General features: G+C 48.8%; 1 non-coding gene across 1 annotated transcript; it reads right to left on the reverse strand.

The window, feature by feature from the left end:
• Nucleotides 1-6,491: 6,491 nt before the first annotated feature.
• LOC118983736 (U6 spliceosomal RNA) lies at nucleotides 6,492-6,597 on the reverse strand. The gene has a single exon (XR_005065789.1). It is a non-coding gene; the product is annotated as a U6 spliceosomal RNA (small nuclear RNA).
• Between the last annotated feature and the right edge of the window lie 6,171 nt (nucleotides 6,598-12,768).

Below are 12,768 nucleotides of genomic sequence, written 5' to 3' on the forward strand. Positions count from 1 at the left end.
GGCATCTGGGCAGAGCACCGTCGTATCTACTATATCGTGTACCCAACACGCCCCTGAAGAAAGAAAACATCTCCTCACCCCAGTCTCTGCCCTCTCACCTTGCCCCCCAAAACATCCACCCCTGGGGGAAAAGCATTGCTCTTATTTCTATTACCACAGATGACTTTGGTGAGTTCTGCACGTCCATGTAAACGGAACCACAAAAGGCATCGCCGATAGTGTCTGGCATTTATAATGAACTTGAAATTTGATCACCTTCTTGTGTATGTTTAGAATTTTCATTGAAATATTCCATTGTAGGTATATACTGCAAATTATTTATACATTAAATTATGTTACCTTACTTTTATTGTTGAGACTATTTTATTTATACATTAACTTATTTTTTTTACTTTATTTTTATTGTTGACACTATTACAGATGTCCCCATTCCTCACCTCCACCCCTTTACATTAACTTATTGATGGGCATTTTTGTTATTTTCCATTTCTCACTATTAAGAGTACAACTGTTATGGACATTCCTGAACAAGTATTTGTGTGGACATATGCTTTCATTTCTTTCAGATAAACAGTTAGAAATGGGATGGTGGGTCATGGGGTGGCTGTCTTCTTAACAGTTAAAGACTAAGTGCCCAAACTGTTGCCCCAAGTGGTTTTGCCATCTTGCCCTTCCACGGGCAGCACCTGGGAGCTCCATTCTCCCATGTCCAGCTGATGTACTTTCGGTATTGTCAGCTACCGTGTGGCTGTGACTCGATAATTCCCCGTGGTTTCTGTCTTGCGTGTCCTGATGAGGGATGATGTCGAACACTCTGCATGTGTTTACAGACCATTTGTATGTTTGGAAAGTCTCTATTCAAGTCTTGAACTTGGTCTTCTAAAGTGTGCTTTATATAGTCTAGATGCAAGTTAGATGCACATATTGTGAATGTTTCTCTCACATTTTGGCTCATCTTATTTTCTTAATGGTGTCTCTTGATTAGCAGAAATTTTTATTTTGTATGAAGTACATTTTATTTATTTTCTGGTTAGTGCTTTTTTGTATCCTAAGAAATCTTTTAACTATCCCCAGGTATGAAGGTGTCAGGGTATTCTATATTTTTTTACGGAAGCTTTATTGCATTACTCTTACAATAAAGTCCCTTTTGATGCAACACTGTGCTGTTCAGGCATAGACATCTTTAGCAGAAGTGAGCAGTGTGGGACATGGGAGGGAGCTGGCTGTGGAGCAGTGAGTGGAAGTCAGCAGGTGCCTGACCCAGACCATCAAAGCCTCCCAGCACCGGGTATACCCCCTCCTCCTCTCTGGTTGTGATCTGGCCTCTCCTCTCCATTAGAGCCAGAGAGGCCAGCCCTGCCTTTTAAAAAGGGGACCTGCAAATGGAATTCACACAGCGCCATGACCCTTGATGTACAGTGTGGCAGGCTGCACCCAATGCGCGTCCAAGTGCACAACACACATTCACAGCTGAGAGTTTGCCTGTCCTGCCCTGTGACACCCAGCCCTTCCCAGCAAGTCCACAGCCTGCTCACCCTGACAGTGTTCTGAGATGTGGGGCTGAGACTCGGCAAGGGCACCAGCTCACTTCGGGGTTTCTGAACACACTTGTTTGGTGTTTGCGAGGTCAGTTTCAATTCTCCATGACTTTGGCTTCACCCCTTCTCACCTTTGAAGATTAAAACTAGGAGGGGGCTGGTGCATACTGCACAGCTATGATTCCCAAGCCCCTGAATCTACTCCTTGGCCTTTTTTCGTCTAAAGCTCTTTTAGAATAACATAAGGGAAGCATGTGCCCTGGAAATTGGGTCATTGCCAGTCCTTTCAAACCATCTCCACAGAGAATCTGCTCACCCTAGCCCTTCCTTGGCTGCCTGGCCCAAAGCTTCTGCCCTGTGACACCTAAGCCATTGCTCACTGGGTCAATGTGAGTCATGTGACACAGGACACATGATCTGGGAGCACCAATCAGAGGCTGACTGGCATTTTTCCAGTGGCCCCATGGAAAGATAAGCTCCTTCTATGATCAGATTCATTCTTTTGAAAAATTGATCTGCAGCTCATGAGAAGAATTTGCAAATATGCAATCAGAGCTGAAGCAATACGCAGCAAGGAAAAGGTCAGGGGGCTGAAAAGGGCCATGTGTAAACCCAAGTGGCAGAGAAGCAGGAGCCCTGAGCAGACAGAGCAAGCTGCTGGCAGAGGTGGAGCATGGAGCAGTTATGTGGAGTCAGAAGTACCAGGCAGGGACACTGGTCCCATGCCCGCCTCTGGCCCAAATTCCACACACAGGTTTCCTGCCCAGGAATCTATCAACGTACTACCAGCCCCTTTAGTGAAGAGGGGTCTTGTAAGTATCTGTGTTTCCATCACCAACAGGTTTGACCAAAATGGAAAGAAAGAGAGGAGGGCTGAGGGAGGAAGGTAAGCAAATGACCCAGAATAAAGGCAGGAAGGTGGCTTATGCTCACTCTCCAGTGTAAATGTTTCCCATGGAAATTGTTTGGGGGCATGTTTAACGTGACCTCATTCCATTCCCAGTGACACTCTCCTTCTGACTTGCCCATGAAGAAAGGTCAGTGAGAAGATACCGCTTGCCCTGAGAGGAAGGTAAGTGCATTTTCCATGATTCAGGGAATCTGGGCCACAGAGCAGTAGATCCCATAGTATCAGGGATGCGTGTGTGTGTGTGTGTGTGTGTGTGTGTGTGTGTTTAAGCCAAATCTTTCAAGTGCCCACTTTTAGAAGTATATTCAGGCAAAAAGAACTCAGAGGAACTAAAACACGACTCTTGCAAACAGCTGTCCTGCCTGTTGGGGCTATGGGACACTCACATGGCATCTTTGCAAAAGCCCACAGTGTCAGTCCTGGGAGTAAAGTGCTTTTTGTGAAAACCACTTATGACAGGAGTGACATTCTGATAAAGGTAGTGGTCACTTCATGCCCACAGAGCGACGCCCAGAGAGGACGGGCATTCTCTGGTTTGTGCTAACAGAGCGCAGATCACGGTTGCGTGCCTGGGATAGTCAGACGTCACACCCAGTTGTGTGCACAAGTGAACCCCAGGGATGCCGTCAGTGAGATTTATTCACATACACACACACACACACACACACACACACACACACCTGAAAATGGAGGATGTATCAGGGAGGCTCGGCAACAGTGGGTCCCTGGGAATCAGCTCTTCAGAAGAAAGCTCTCAACTCACCAGGTGTGACTCTCTGGTCAGTGAGGGAAAGCACAGCAGCAAGGGGCAGAGGAGTGTCCTATCACTTCCCTTTAGTGGCAGAAAATCAGGAATCGTGTGCCCTTGATGTAGGGCACAATGAGGAGAAAGGCCCCACACCGGAAGTAAAGGATCGTGTTCAAAGGCGAAGGTAGACCCTGGGACCCCCCAGGGCTCCCTGACTGTGTGGGGGGAAAGCATGCTATATTCTGAGAAGGTTCGAGCTGGAAGGAACTTGAGCAACCCAAGCCCAAGTCCCTTGTTTAACGACAGGTGGGGAACATGAGACACAGAGACCTTTATGCAAAGATGAAATGTTGATGCTAAGTTTATTGGGCAGAGATCACACATAATGACATTCTGGCTACAGCACTGAACACCTTAGGACAAAGACTGTGATAAGTCTGGAAATGTAGGTAAGGCTGTGGCATGAAGGGGCCCAGGCAAAGACGGAACGCTGGCCAGCGGCTCCCAGCAAAGCCCAGTTAACCTGTTTATGTGTCATGCTTCTGTTTGAAAGTCTGTATCTCCAGCTGGTTTTGTGGGTCCAAAGTGGGCCGTGTTGACAGCAACGTCTGTGTCCCAGAAGTGGCTTAGAAACGTAGGAGCTTGGACCCCCGCTGTCTCACAGCCAGCCCACAGCAGGGTCCCTGGGTGGTGCCTGAGCATGGGGTGACAGTGTACGAAGCACAGCTCCTGCCTGTCACTGGCATGACTCTTTCTGGAGAAAAGAAGGTGCCAGTCAGTCCCACCAGCTACAATCCAGCAACAAGGGAGCCCCACCCCGGATTTGCATCGGCATCATTACTCTCCTCCAGCTGCTGCAGTCCGTTACCACAGCGTAATGGCTTAAAGCAATGGGGACTTATTCCTTCACAGTTCTGGGGGTCAGAGTCCAAACGCGAGGTGACCGCTGAGCCGCTCCCCTGCGAGGACTCTGGAGAGAGCATTCTTCCTGCCCCTTTCAGCTTCTGGTGACTCCAGGTGTCTCCAGGTTTGTGGCTGCATCCCTCCAATCTCTGTTTCTGTGTTTTCGGTGTCTCCTCTGCCTTACTCTTATGTGGGCATCTGTCATGGGGTTTGGGGCCTGTCTGGATAATCCAGGGTGACCTTATCTCAGATCCTTAATCACATCTGCAAAGACACTTTGTCCAAATAAGGTGACAGTCACAGGTTCTGGATGATGCTTTGGGGGCCCCTACTCAACTTACGACCACCTCATGGGGGTCAGTGGGGAGACAATCTCCAAGATTTGAGGGCCTGCCACAAGAAAAGAGAGAGGGCTGGACACCACATTGTTGGAGATGACTTTCAGCTCTCAGGTTCCCACGATTTGTCTCAAGTCAGTCAGCAAGGGCCCTCACAGGCCTCAGTTATCAGAGAGAAGCAGAGAGAACCGGGAGGAATATGCTTTCACAATCTCCCAGGTCCTCACTGGAGGGAGAGCAGAGAGGACAGTAAATGAATTCAGGTTACCTGGCGAGCCCTGTGCTTCAGCAGTGTTGTGAAAACATCGCTGTAGAAGTCAGCCTAAGATCTATCTCCTTTCTGTCAGCAATGCATTCCCCTCTTGGCCTCTCTGTCTCCTGCCCCTCTTGCAGCCCCTGCCTCCTGATGGCTGGGTGTCCGGCCACTCCCGGGCGGGCCAGTTCCAGCCCCCCTCCAGCCTCCCTCCCTCTGCTGACCAAGGACCTGGCCTGTCAGGCTGTCCAGATGCAGGTCCCCGTGCTAATTAGGAGCATTATCACTTTGCCGAGAAAGAACATGGACCGAGGGAGAGGGCCCTGTTAAGTGTCCAGGACATCAGGGCTCCTGACTGCAGGCGGCTGAACCCTGGCATCTGCTTGACAGGCCACACGCCCAGTGCTGGGAGCAGAGCTGAGTCCGCACGCGCGCCATTCGGCATCCCCTGAACACAGCCGAGGGGTGGCACCCACCCACGGGACACAGATTTTTTTCTTTTTAATGCTGGTAACTTACATGAAATGTACCATTTTAATCCGTTTTATCAGTGGCCCAGAGCACATTCACACTGTTGCACAACCATCATCATCATCGTCCATTTCCAGAACTCTTTGCATCTTGTACAACTGCAACTCTGTCCCCATTCAATGACTACTCCCCTCCCCTCCCCCAGCCCCTGGCCACTTCCATTCTGCCTTCTGCCTCTACAAATCTGAGTACTCTAGACACCTCGAGTAAGTGGGATCATACGGTCATATTTGTCTTTTATTTGCCCAGCATATGTCACTTAGCATGATGTCCTCAAGGTTCATACATGTTGTAGCAAGGGTCAGAGTCTCCTTCTCTTAAAAACCAAATAACAATTATCCCATTGTATTTAAACAAAGTACCACATTTTCTTTACCTAGCCATCCGTCAATGGACGTTTGGGTTGCTTAGGGCACCGATTTTTAAAAGTAGGTATTCACTTTAAATTCTGAACTCACTTTGGCAGGAGGAAAGAAATCCCTAAATAGCCTAAAACGGAGCAGTGCACAACATTAAGGCCATCTTTGACACCCACTGAAGGCAGCTCAGTGCATCTGGAAAATAAAAGAAGAAATCACCTGTTTACATATGTAAAAGCCGCCAACTTTTGCAGAATGAGAGAAGATAGGAGAGCTCTGGGGACCCAATAGTTATGTCAAAAGTTGGCTGCGTCATGTCGTTTACAACAAAGAACCAAAGGGCAGTAGAATTCCCTCAGCCATTCAGATGAGACTGAATAATTTGGAGGGAGCTTTGGGAATTATAAATTGTGTCTCACAATCTTGCGTCAGGTGTGTAGAAGGGGGAGGGGCAGGCAGTGGTTTGCCAGAGTTTCCAAGATTCAGCAAAATGGGGGGCCTCCCTACAAGGGCCTCAGGGACCTGCTTGTCCCAGGGTACATGCTTAGAGAGACATCGATTTAGGTATTAAGTGGCAAGTATATGGCCCTTTTATTATAGTATCTGAAAATTGCTCTTAAACATTTTCCCAATGAAGCTATGTTTATTTTATCTGGACAGTCTATTTATTTTGAAAATCATGAATTATTAAATTTCTAGTTGATGAGGTGGTGGATAAAAGGGACTTTATTATAGAACGAAAACAAGAGCCCTGGCCGGGTGGCTCAGTTGATTGGAGTGTCGTCCATATACCAGAAGGTTGCAGGGTTGATTCCTGGTCAAGGCACACACCTAGTTTGTGGGTTCAGTCCCCAGCCAGGGTGCATATAGGAGGCAACCAATAGATGTTTCTCTCTCTGTCCCTGTCTCTCTCTCCCTTCCTCTGTCTCTAAAATCAATGGACATCCTTGTGCAGGGGCCTTGCTAATCTCCTCTCTATTGTCCTGATTTTAGTGTGTGTGCTACCAAAGTGAGTACAGAGAGATGCAAATTAAAACCGCAACGAGATACCACTTCACACTGGTCAGAATGGCCATCACTAACAAAGCAACAAACAACAAGTGTTGGAGAGGTTGTGGAGAAAAGGGAACCCTAGGGCACCGTTGGTGGGATGCAGACTGGTGCCGACACGGTGGAAAACAACATGGAACTTCCTCAGAAAACTAAAAATGGACCTGTCTTCTGACCCATTGATTCCACTGCTAGGATTATACTTTAGGACCCCTGAAACAATAGTTCAAAAGAACCTATGCACCCCAGTGTTTAGAGCAGCACAATTTACAATAGCCAAGTGCTGGTAATGGCCGAAGTGCCCATCAGGAAACGAGTGGGTCAAAACACTGTGGTCTTTTACAGGGTGGAATTCTATGCAGCAGAAAGGAAGGAGGAGGAGCTCTTCCTTTCCACCTCTCACGGCAGCAGGGATGGAACTGGGGAGCATTATGCTAAGCCGGGTGGTGAAAGACAAATACCATATGATCTCACCTGTAAGAGGAACCTAATGGACAAAACAAACAAACAAGTAAAATAGGATTGGAGGCAGGGAGACAAGAAGCAGACTGAAAGTGACCCGAGAGGAGGAAATAGGGGGATAAGGGTGGAAAAAAGGGGAAGGGGTTAGTCAAAGAACATGTACGAATGACCCACGGACATGGACAAGAGGGTGAGGAATAACTGTGGGAGCGGGGGTGGGCTGGGCCAAAGAGGGCAAAGGGGGAAGAATTGGTACAACTGTAATAGAATAATAATAAAATATTTAATAGAAATAAAATCAATGCACACATAGACATATCTTTGGGTGAGGATTAAAAAAAGAAAGGGAACAAGAAATGATTTTCATTTAAAAAAAAGAAAACCATACATGGTATTTATTTTTCCAGTGGGTAATTTGTATTTCTCAATTTTACCAGCAAAAATATATGACAAGGAAGACTCATAAATGCTCAGCCATGTAGTAACTCAAGTCACGAGAATTCTCTAGGGTGCGACTGGCCGCATTCCATCGTGGTGAGGGAGACCCCAGCGTGACGCTACACCATAAGCACATGAGGCATGGCGCCCACGTGGCCGGGGTTAGTGGTCAAGAGAGGGTGCTGAGTCGCAGTCTGGGGATGCTAAACCCAGCTCTGTAGTGCCCCCATGAGGCTACTACCCGTACTGGAACACAAAGCTAGGAAGCACAGCCCCTCCTGCTAGTCCATCATGCTGCAGTAAAGACACAATTAGGCAAACCCAGCCTGCATGCTTTCCAACATCCAGAACCTTCCAGGATTTAGCTTCCCAGAGCTCAGTGTGACCTTCCCTTTCCTCCTCTGTCCTTCCTCGCCTGCAGAATAGACACACCACCCACCTTGCCCTGACTTTGTTATTATTCCAGGTGAATTGAGATGGACCCGAGTCTTGGCATTTTCCCCAAACACCAAAGTCTCTAACATTTCTCCACGTACCATACTGAAGAAAAAAACGGATGTTATTAAATGATTTTTGAGGCATCTTTAGTGGCAGTGTCTATCCCTCGAGTTCAAAGGGTGGGGACCATGGGGCCTTTAAATCAGTACTGTGACCATTCCAATGGGGTCTAAGGTAGCTCTTTAGAAGACAGCTGTCTGGGACTAGGCAGTGTCCAGTGGCCAAGGGCGCTAATGCCGTGAGCTGTGGCTGTCGGCACCCACTTTGTCCTTCAAAATAAACCCTCAAAACCAAGTTTTGGTGAGGAAGCTTACCTAAAGGGTGAGTAGCCGGTGGTTTTCGCTGGTGGTGGCCTTGAGCTAACCAAGTTCCAAAGTAAAGGAAGCAGGTCTGTGTTAGCCTGGGGAGTGTCCGCTGCAGACACCAGCATGTCCTTTCCTCCTGGGGAGGGGACCACAGAGGCATCTCCTCCTACGCCTCTGTCCCTGAGGCCCAGGTTCCTCAGGACAAATAGGAACCAGATGGAGTGTGTCCAGGCACTCTCGGTGGGGTTAGGGGACACCTGCCCTGCACTTGCATTTCTGAAGTGCTCTCTTTTCCTCCGTGGCTCGTTGGGAGCCTGACATGAAGGGCCATCATGCGTAATTTTCATTTCCACTCTGCTTCTGCATTTCTCTTTGAAGTAGGGGGCCCTGTTCCTAATTGCACTGTTGAGACTTGCTAGAAACCATCACGACAATGATGATGATGACAACTGAGGCTACCATGTCCTTTCCATTTTCTACGTGCCTATCCCTGAACTGTGGGCACCACAGGACCCCAAGGACGTGAGACTAGACCCCAGCTGCCTGCTCCACCGCACGGGATCTGAGACACACTAGTGACACGGTAGTGTGCGCTGACAGTGGGAAAAACAGCAGTGTGATTAAAGGCATGGATGACAGCCTGGGTGTTACCCCTTGGAAAACCTGAATCAACTAAGGAGCAGCCTTCCGGGTGGCATGCTGTCCAGTGGATCTGGAGGCCAGCCTGACCTTACTCCCACCCCTCTGCCGACGCCCCACCTGCCAACACACATGTTGTCGTATTGTTAGCAAACCTCATGTTATACCCCCAATGTGGCCCTCGGAGACTAAATTCTGTCTGGGTGTGCCCTTTGGGGGAACAACCAAAACAAAACTAACAGTTACAAAAGTGAAAGCAGCACGGAGTGGAGGAAAGCCATAACTTACTGGAATGCCACTCTGCCCCGACCACATGTGTGGGCCGGGCATGTGGCTTGCCTCCCTGGACCTCAGGTCTTCCTCGGAAAATAGCAGTAAGAACAAGGAAATGAGACAACGCAATGAACAGGCACTTAACAAATAACTTGAAACTCCACTTTTGAAAATGGACTATACTTCAGTTCCCTTTGTAAAGCCCGGAACACACATTTTCTTACTCACACTGGAAAACTAGATAATGTGTTTTTGAACAGGACCCGAAGCCCTCATTTAACATGTGATGAGAATCGGCTGTAGGCCTTCTGCATCACTCCCATCCAGCTCTGAACACCTCTCCAAAGGGAGGCAGGTGTTCTGGGTCCTGGGCTCGTATTGGCTGGTATCTGCGTGCTGCCCCCAGCTTTGTCTGAATGCTGGTTGAAGGAACTCTGTCCAGAGTGCACTCTGTAGTCACTTCTATAAACATATTTCCTGTCACCTGACCGGCCCAGGTCTCAGGACTCACCCTGGGCTTTTCTGTGGCAGCCCCCAGCCCCTGCCACCATGGCCTCCCTGCCCAGCAGCTGCAGACAGAACAATGCCCATTGGGAAGGCCCTCGGAGGCCCAACTCTCCACCATGAAGCTCTGGGCCAACCCTGTCTGACTGCTTTGGAGGCCACCGCAAGGGGTTTGCGTGGCGGACTAGGGAGGGACTTCTACAATTAAAAAGAAAAACAAAGTGGTCAAAGACCAAAACTGTAGGGTCCGGAGGGATTCCCAAGGGCAGCTAGTTGGAAAAAACCACTCGCCCCCTCTCATGTCCCTCCCCCCACCGCCACCCCCAGCCTTATCCGAGAGCAGCCACCCCTATCTGTAAATGGCGACCATGGAAAATGTACCCTGGCGACTTTGTGTGAAAGATAGGCAAGGCTCCTAAAAAATCTTCTCGGAGGCTTATCACCTTCTTCTGGCTCCACAGCGGGCTCAGGCTCCGGGGCTGGAGGAAGCTGCCTGTCTGTGAGCCCAGACAGGGTCTCATCAACAACTGATAAGGCCCTCTGTGAGCAGGCAGGCGCTGCGGGCTCACTGGCCTCCGGGATGCCAGAGACATTTGTAGAAAACACACAGGGTCCAATGACCTCTGTGAAGCCGGCTGACATACAGGGTTGGCTGAGAAGGAGGGCGGCCCTGCCCCCACCTGAGAAAGGAGCAAATCCCAAAGGTCACTACACAGGCCAGGGGACAAATGTCTGATGGTTAGCTGGAGTGTCCATGCGCTGGCCGCACTGGTATGCCGAGTGGATGAACCACGAAGTAAGCGCCGACCTAATTCAGATTCTGAACAACCAAAAGTCTCCTGGAATCAGAACTTCCGCAACCGTATCTGAAGACAACGGATGTGAAAATGATGGCCTCTCCGACTGAGAGGCCTTGAGGGTCCCTTCCAAACCGACCGCTGAGTTCACCAAGGCACAGCATCCGAAAGGAAGACGTGCCAACTCTGCCCTCTTACCAGCCAGGCAGCATTAGATACGTCCGCTTCCCCAGGAAAATGAAATGTTTGCTCAGACTGGCTCTCATTTTGTGAAAAGGTTGATAAATGGTAGAACACTGTATTTTTAAAAACGCTGTTTCGTTAAAAACACAATGCTCAGGCTTTCTTCAGCAGTGAGGGTGCTGATGCACGCTACTCCTTCCAAAATTGCTGATTCCCTCTGAGCACGGCGAATTCAGTTGAGCGAAAGTGCACCAAGTTCCTTCTACAGTGGAAAAGAGCAAAGATGAGACACAGCTCTCATACAAAGAACGGTTTTGACAGGCAGGGGCTGTCAGAAAGGTGGAAACATCCATCTGCACGTGGCAGTGAAGAAGCAGCCATCACTGGCTGCAGGTGCCAGGCAGACACGGGGTCACCATGAGCCCCCAGGCCCACAGACACTTGGCAGCAGAGGCTGCGAGGTGGTGGCTGCTCCCAGACACAGCCTTTCCTAGACCTGCCTGTGCTCCCCTCGCTGTGCTGGCTGCCAGGGCTCGGCCTCTCCGTCGACTGGCGGGTGACTCTTTCTCTGATCTTTCCACTTCCGTTCTGAAATCACTCCCCCAGTTCTTTCCACAATTAGGTAAGGGCTAATGACTGCAATAAATCTCTTCAAAACCTCACTGGTTCTGCTTTCCTGATTGAATCCTGACGGATACACCACAAAAATAGCCTTGGCATGCTGGCACTAACACGGACCTTCCAGTACGGTTGCCAAGCAGACTGCGGGACACCCAACTACCTTTGAATTTCAGAGAAACAATAAGCAATTTTTTAGCATAAGTCTGCCCCAAATATGGAAAGGGATATACTTATACTAAAAAAAAAAAAAAAACCCTTTTGTTTCTCTGTTACGCAAATTTAACTAGACATTATATATATTTATACATATTTTAACTGTAATCTGTGTATATATATATATATATAGTCCCTGCCCCAGGTGAATTTGTCAGTCCTACCTTAAAGTTTACCTGGCTCACTCTCCTCAAGTCACAGAGAACAAGCCTTCAGCCCAAGGCTGGTGAGGGCAGTTGGCTAAGGGGGCCCATCCGGCAGCAGCAGAGCCCTGGGAAGAGCCCAGGAGGCCTGCCCTCCAGGCCAGGCGGGGTGCTTCTCTTGGTGGGTTGATGAGAGAGCTGATATCTGGACCAGAGGTTTGCTGTCCTTGTCACAGTAGTCTGGGTGAGATGGGTTTAATTTAGAGGATCTGGCGGCATACATATTTGGAGATGATTCTGAGACAGGCAATGTAGAGTGAGTTTCTTGGACAAAGATTTTGAACTTTGGGTTGTGTGTGTGCACCAATTATATTTGTGAGGAACCTCAGTGGCCAGAATCTGTAAGACTAGACGTTTTGCCACAAGTTCCTGGTCTTCACAAAGGGTCATGGAAGGGACCTGTGGGAGGGCAGACCAGTCCCCCTTGCGATGACACCCGTGTTTTGGATGGCTGCCTTTTGTCATGGCTCAGATCCCAGTTAGCACAGGCTACTTCCGGGAGGACAAGCCACCAGGAGAAGGGAGGGAGGAAAGAAAATGGAGAGAGAGATGGAAGAAGGGGAAAATGGGTTACTAAGTGGGATAATGGATGAAGAGCTGAATTTACTAAGATGCAAACAGCAAATACAAGATACTTTTTCTGATAGCAGCCTCTTATAAAAATGAGGGGGCACAGAAGGAGGCAGGGGTAGGGGCAAGTTAAAACAAGGATTCTGGTGTCAAGACTGAGGGGTTTAGGCTGAACAGGTCGCTTTGCATGATTTCCTTACAGACAGAGGCACACAGATATCCCACCTTTATATCGTTGAAACTATTTTAAGATAGTAAAGGGTAACCGTGAAGGCAAGTCTGCACTGTAAAGTGTGTGTAGAAAGGACGGTTGCTGTCTCATTCCGCACTCTGTGAGGTATCCTGAGTTAATAACAATAATTGCTAAGTATTAACTATGCATCAGGAACTCTGATCTCCATCAACCCAGCTGTGGGACATCACATGTGTTCC

The sequence above is a fragment of the Sturnira hondurensis genome, unplaced genomic scaffold (assembly GCF_014824575.4).
Source record: "Sturnira hondurensis isolate 20B ecotype Veracruz unplaced genomic scaffold, ASM1482457v3 Scaffold0002840, whole genome shotgun sequence".
In the NCBI taxonomy this organism is placed as follows: domain Eukaryota; kingdom Metazoa; phylum Chordata; class Mammalia; order Chiroptera; family Phyllostomidae; genus Sturnira; species Sturnira hondurensis.